At 41.9% G+C, this 7,500-nt stretch overlaps 1 protein-coding gene across 1 annotated transcript in view; it reads right to left on the bottom strand.

Moving 5' to 3' along the window:
* LOC145396534 (corticotropin-releasing factor-binding protein) overlaps positions 1-7,500 on the bottom strand; it is a 140,658-nt gene that overhangs the window by 4,915 nt on the left and 128,243 nt on the right. The window lies entirely within an intron of this gene.

The following is a 7,500-nucleotide window of genomic DNA, read 5'->3' as shown; positions in this document are numbered from 1 at the left end:
TGTAGGTGGATAGATATTAAGAGAGAAGGTAAGGTTACGTGTATGGTGTTGGGTGTTGATAAAATGCATAAAAAAAAATATGTTAGATAGATAGATAGATAGATAGGCACGTAGGTAGGTAGGTAATGATATGGTAGAGATGCAAAAAGTTAACTAGATATATATATAGATAGATAGATTGATAGATAAACAGATAGATAGTTTGAGTGATATTTATAAATTGGCAGATAGATTGATAGGCGACATCGTACATACACTGGTCATTCCGCACAGGATATGGGACGAGGGTATGCCTTAGGGGAGAGGTAGATAGGTACACTGGTAGATAGACAGATAGATGCACTGATCGATAGACACATACGTACACTGTGCTGATGTTGAGAGAGAGAGAGAGAGAGAGTGTGTGTGTGTGTGTATATGTGTGTGTGTGGGTGTGTTGATGGTCGTGGATGTTGAGAAAACGGGAAAACACTGGGATGATAGATAGAAAAATAGATACATTGATAGATAGATAGATAGATAGGTTGACAGTTTAACAGGAGAGAGAGAGAGAGAGAGAGAGAGAGAGAGAGAGAGAGAGAGAGAGAGTCATCATTACCCTGGGGAAGTCAAAAGGAATAACTACGAATAATCTCTTTCAATCTACTGTAATTATGGCGGTAGGGGTGCCTTGAGAGAGAGAGAGAGAGAGATAATAGACGGAGAGGAAGGTAGGGAAAGTGGGGAGGAAGAGAGGGGAGGGGGGAGAGAATGGAGAGGAGAGGAAGGTTTGAGAGAGAGAAGGGAGGACTTTCTCTCTCTCTCTCTCTCTCTCTCTCTCTCTCTCTTGCAGTTCATTTCCGCTTCCTTCAGGCGACTGTGTTCAACTTGGGGAAATGGAAGATTTGGTGCTGAAAAGGGTTAATTGTGTCACGTCCAGCATTGATAGATAGATGGATGGATAGATAGATAGATAAGTAGATAGATGGATAGCTAGATAGATAGATGGATGGATGGATGGATGGATAAATAGATAGATAGATGATAAGTAGATAGATGGATAGCTAGATAGATAGAGATAGATGGATGGATAGATAGATAGATAGATAAAAATAGATGGATAGACAGATAGATGATAAGTAGATAGATGGATAGCTAGATAGATAGATATAGATGGGTAGATAGATGGATGGATGGGTGAATGGATGGTTAGATAGATGGATGGATGGATAGACATAGATATATAGATTGATAGATAGATAAATAGATAGATAGATAGATAAATAGACAGAAGTGGAATGTGTGTGTGTGTGTGTGTGTATAGTAGTAGCAGTAGTAGTAGTAGTAACCCCAAGCTTATGTAAAACGTGAACCCAGTGGACTGCAGGCTGAGGCTGCCCTTACCCTGCAGTCCACCAGCCTCCTTTCTTGGGGGGATAGGGAGTTGAGGGACGTCTGTGTAACCGGGCAGCTCCACCGGCCGGGTATATTAATGCCACCACGTGAAGGCGTCCGTCTCCAGCGACACAGGGGTAAAAATAACCTCCTTCAATACACATAGTTTGATGGCTTCGCTGGAGTATAATCAAAGTTGAGATTTTTTTTTTTTAGGTGATATGGGAAATGTGATGAAGATGGTGGTGATGGTGGTGATGATGATGATGGTTGTGGTGGTGATGGTGGTGGTGGTGGTGGTAAGGATGATGATGATGGTGATGGTAGTGTTGATAAGAAAAGATGATGATGGTCGTGGTGGTTGTGGTGGTGATGATGATGATGATTGTGGCAATGGTGGTGGTGGTGTTGGCGGCAGCGATGGTGATGGTGATGATAATGAAGAGGATGATGATAATGATGATGGTGATGATAAAAGATGATGATGATGATGATTGTCGTGGTGATTATGGTGATGGTGATGATGATGAAGAAGATGCTGATGGTAATGATGGTGAGTGCCAAACTAAAAAGCCTCTCTTTCGTAATAATTATCAGGCCAGAATTTTCGGAAAAGACCTGTGTACAGTTTCGATTATTTTTAATGATATGGAAAATTTGATCCAAACACCTACATGTGCTTCGAAAAAAAAAGAAAAAAGTCTGAATCGAAATCTTCATCAATAATACTTTACCTAAAAAAAAAAGAGATTTTTTGTTTTTTTGTTTTTTTTTGTTTTTTTTTTGACATGGATAAAGTTTGTAAAATTTTAGGTTGAAAAAATGAAACTGTTAATGCAGGGTCATCTGATTTTAATGGTGTGTGTGTGTGTGTGTGTGTGTGTGTGTGTGTGTGTGTGTGTGTGTGAGACAGAGAGAGAGAATGAAACTAGAATGATACACAAGAGTCTAGATGTGTGTAGGCAGTTCTAGATGAGACTGGATGTTTACTGGGTAGGGTAGGGTAGGAGTGGGCAGGGAAGGGTAGGGTAGGGTAAGGTAAGGTAAATGGGTAGGGTAAGTAATGTAAGGAAAGGTAAGGTTAGCGAGTCTGGGGGAGGGGGGACTGAAGGAAATATTACCCCAATAGACTAAAATTACCCAAATGGGGTTGTAATTGGAAATGGGTGTGGGTGAAGAGGGAGGGGAAGGGGGGCGATAAATGGGGAAGAGAAAGAATTGGAGTGGGTGAAGATAGGGAGAGAATTAGGTAAGAGATGAAGGGGAAAGAGAAATAGGTAAGTGAGGGAGTATAAGGTAGGTAGGGATGAAAATAAGGCAGTTGGACGGGAGTGAGGGTAAGTATAAGGAAGGGAGGGTTACAGTAGGGTAAGAAGGAAGCTGAAGGCAAGGAAGGAAGGAAAGAAGGAAGGAAAGGTGAAGGAAAAAGAAATGTTACTCCAGACAGCTAATATCCCTCAGAAATATCCCATCCCACCCAAGCAGTCTCGATCCAATCTTAACAGCGCTAGGATCAGGCCGCTTCCTCGTGGCCTTAGGAGACTCAACATAGCTTCTCCTTATAGATTTATCTCCTGTGTTACACTTATAATTATTCCTTTATACGTTTAGGCTAATATTTTTGTGGTGAGGGGGTTTAATGTTTGATTACTGATGGAAGTTAGAAGATTGATGGTGAGTGAAATGTAAATGCTGATTGATTGCAAAATATTCTCTCTCTTTCTCTCTCTCTCTCTCTCTCTCTCTCTCTCTCTCTCACACACACACACACACACACACACACACACACACACACACACACACACACACACACACCAACTCTTAACCAAAATTGAAAACCTGACGTGGAAAAAAAAAAAAAGAAGAACGCTTGCCAGATTTCCGGGTGTCGTCTCTCTCTCTCTCTCTCTCTCTCTCTCTCTCTCTGCGATCGACGAGGAAACGGCGGGGAAGGAATATTTGTTTGTTTGTTTTGTTTGTTTTGTTGGCGTGCTCGTGGGAAAACAAACAACAGGAAGCTTGAGATAAACAGGATAGTCTGCTTGAGAGTGCCTGCAGACATGGGAGGGGGTACGAAGCCTGCCGTTCTTCTTTTCGATCTCTGCTTTCCGTGTGTGTGTGTGTGTGTGTGTGTGTGTGTGTGTGTGTGTGTGTGTGTGTGTGTTTTACGTGTAAGAGTTTATTTCATTTTTTTTTTATTTAGAGAGGAGGTGTGAGTTGGAGGGAGGGCAGCGAAATGAGAGATCACAGGGCGACATGGAGGCGATTTATTTGTGGGCACCGCTTACGGGATTAAGGCGTCTAGGAATAGATAAACATATAGATAAATAGATAGATGGTTTGTTAATGATGAATTATTTATTTGCTCTGACGTAATATACCAGGTGGTGGGAAACAGACAGGTAAATAGCTAAATATAGAAAAAGACATTTGTCCGAAGAACCCCTTTAAAATCAGTAAATAGATAATAGGACATACATACATACATATATATATATTCAGTTATGTACAAAAGGGGTGGTCATTGCATTTCTGACTCCTATTACTGGATTTATTAGACTGTGAAGCATCGTAACTGCATGTCTGGTAACGGGATTTATTTGCCCTGCACAGGAATGAATGTGCCATTACTAGGTCACCTGTGGATCATTTTGACTCGAAAAAATAAATGAGTAGGAATATTGAGTAGAAATGAGAAAAATATATAATGTTGGGAGGAGTTATGAACAGAAATGAAATATATCTATCTGTCCATTAATCTATCTGTCTATCTACCAATCTATCTCTAACTTCATACGCTTTTCACCAGATGCTACCCGCGGGAATTGGAAAGACTCTTGTTCCTTTTACACTGCATGCCCGTAACTAACTTGGCCTAAAATTGTCATCTCTCTGTCATTAATGCCGAGGTGTAAAGATAGATCAACACTAGAATGTGGTGCTAGTCACGAAGAAGTGCTATAAAAATGGTGTTGCCTAGTTGTAAAAATAGATTAACACCAGAATATGATCCTGGTCACGAAGAAGTGTTGTGAAAAATTATAGAGTCGTAGTATCGTCTTGTGCCGCTGACTTACCTGAAATAAGCTACAAAAATACGACAATCTAGGCCAAGTTAGGGTAAAAGGAGTATAGTGTGTTTTCGTTATGACAATCAGGGTGGAAGCTACTTGACACAGACATAGGACTTGACACAGGCACAGGACTTGACACAGGCACGGGACTTGACACAGGCATAGGACTTGACACAGACGTAGGACTTGACACAGACACAGGACTTGACACAGACACGGGACTTGACACAGACATAGGACTTGACACAGACGCAGGACTTGACACAGACGCAGGACTTGACACAGACACAGGACTTGACACAGACGCGGGACTTGACACAGACGTAGGACTTGACACAGACACAGGACTTGACACAGACATGGGACTTGACACAGACACGGGACTTGACACAGACACGGGACTTGACACAGACGTAGGGACGCGAGCCACACCTTAGCATATAGAGCAGCTGCTACCTCAGTATTTCACACCTCGATGCTCTTCTCTCCCATCTCTTGTGTTGTAGTGTGTGTGTGTGTGTGTGTGTGTGTGTGTGTGTGTGTGTGTGTGTGTGTGTGTGTGTGTGTGGTTTCGAAATTCCGTCCAATCCCAACATATCCAACTCTTCAAAACGCAAATCCTAATATATCCAAATTTCCCCCAACCCAAAATCCAAAAATATTTTCGAAAATCTCGGTTTATCTCCCAGCCACGTCACCGACTGCCTTGTGCGGTGGCCAGAAACAAGGAGTAATTGACTATCAGGGTCGGGGGGCGTTGAGGTGCTTCGGCAATAGCGATGGCGAAGACCTTACACGCACGAGTCCCCCGCCTGAGAGTTATGGGAGAGGCTTCCAGGGTGAGGGAGGGTGGGGGAGAAAGGTTGGGGAGATTGTGAGGATGAGATAGGGAAAAGGATGGATTGTGAGGATGAAATGGGGAGAGGGGAGGATTGTGAGGTAGGGGGAGAAAGGTTGGGGAGATTGTGAGGATGAGATGGGGAGAGGGAAGGATTGTGAGGGTGCGATGGGGAGAAAGATGGGGGAGATTGTGAGGAGTATGAAGTAGGGGGAGAATGAATGAAAGAACTGAAGAATGAAGAGAAGGAAGGAACCCCAAAAAGATGAGAATGAAGAAGGGAAAGGAAGAAAGAAGGGGAGAATGAAGAGAGGGGAGGAAACAGAAGAAGAAAAGACTGAAGAAGAGGGAAGGAAAAAGGAAGAGGAAAGTGAAGAGGGGATAGCGAAAAACAAAGAAGGAAGAGTGAAGATTTTAAGTGAAGGAAGGAAGAGAAGAGGGAAAAGGTGGTGAAGAAAAAGATGAGAGAAGTTTTTTTTGTGTGTGAAGGAATATAAGAATGGAGACAGTGAGAAAGGTGGTATATATTGTGTGAAGAGGAAAGAAAGGAGATGGAAGAATGATAGATTGATAGATAGATAGATAGATAGATAAATATGTATAGATAGATATAGCTAATCAACCATAATCTCCAAAACACCACAGCCATTGTTTTCAGTGTTCATAATTGATGAAATAATCTCTGATAATTACACGGGTGCCAATACTAGTAATTACCTTCAGGGCCAACAGCATTACGCCTGGGACGGGTTAATTGACGTGCCTGCCATTAACTAAGCTAGGATAGGATAATATTACTCAGACCTTCAGTAACAGGGCGTGTATTCCCATAGATTTATTTGTGGTTGTCACACGATTCAGTAATATGGCGTGTATTCCCCGTAGATTTATTTCCTATTTTAGCATGATTTTTGTAATATGGCGTGTATTCCCCGTAGATTTATTTTTCATATTCTCACATAATTCAGAAATATGGCGTGTATTTCCCTTAGATTTTTTTTTTTTTTTTTTTTTTTTTTTTTTTTTAAATCGGGTTTATTAATTTTGGGGTGAAATTTAAGGTCAATTTGTAGACGTGACCCATTTCGTTCAGATGAAAAAAAAATAGGTATATAGGTAAGTTCCCCATCAGTTGAACACTTTCGCATGTCATCTATGTTCACTGTTCATCTCGTATTTGTTTGATAATTGCCTGTCTGGCTTGGTAAAGGGGAACTGTTCTTTGACACTGATAAATGTGTGTATTTTGTGTTTTTTTTCTAAATTAGGTAGACAATCACCGTGTTTTTTGACATTGTAAATAAAGGATTCTCTCTCTCTCTCTCACACACACACACACACACACACACACACACACACACACACACACACACACACACACACGTTTATGACGAAAGTAGTTGTGGAGTTTGGTAGTGAGGGACCAGCTGAGTGTGTATACAGGTAGAAGTGTGTGTGTGTGTGTGTGTGTGTGTGTGTGTGTGTGTGTGTGTGAATAATGGAGCAATGCATTTTCCATTGGGCCCCCTCCAGTCTATTGTTACAAGGGGAGGGGGGATGTAAAGAGGGGGAGGGGGAGGGAGTAAAGGGAGGAAGGGAGGGGGAGAGGGAGTAAGGAAATGGAAGAAGGGAGGGAGGGAATAAAGGGAGGAATTGAGGAAGGGGAGGAGGAGGGAGTAAAGGAAGGAAGGGGGGAAGGGACGATGGGGTAGAGGGAGGAAGGGAGGGAGAGTAGGAAGTAAGGAAGGGGAGGGAGTAAAAGAAGGAAGGAAGAGAGGGAAGGGGGTAAAGAAGGAAGGGGGGAGGGAGTAAAGAAGGAAGGGAGGGAGGGGAGGAAGGGAGGTGAGATAATGCAGGTAAGGTTGCAAGGAAGTTTATTTATTGATTTATTCTGTTATATATGCATTTATTATCATTTATTTCTTTATTTTCCCATTACCTATCTTTATTTATCATTCTGTTTACCTCTATCCGTCCGCTCCTTATCAGTCAATTTCCTGTTTATTTTTATCTGTAAATTTATGTTATTTATGTACATATAGAATGACCCAAAAAGACGCTTGGCTTGTCTGAGCCGCGTGGAGAGAGAGAGAGAGAGAGAGAGAAATAATGCGTGCTCATCATTCATTTAGCTCCTATCCAATTACTGTCGTATTTAACACACACACACACACACACACACACACACACACACACACACACACACACAGAGGT

The sequence above is a fragment of the Coenobita brevimanus genome, chromosome 38 (assembly GCF_032717465.1).
Source record: "Coenobita brevimanus isolate Jiangsu-jjx chromosome 38, ASM3271746v2, whole genome shotgun sequence".
In the NCBI taxonomy this organism is placed as follows: domain Eukaryota; kingdom Metazoa; phylum Arthropoda; class Malacostraca; order Decapoda; family Coenobitidae; genus Coenobita; species Coenobita brevimanus.
The sequence above is the reverse complement of the archived record's forward strand: the minus strand, read 5'-3'. Positions and strand labels throughout refer to the sequence as shown.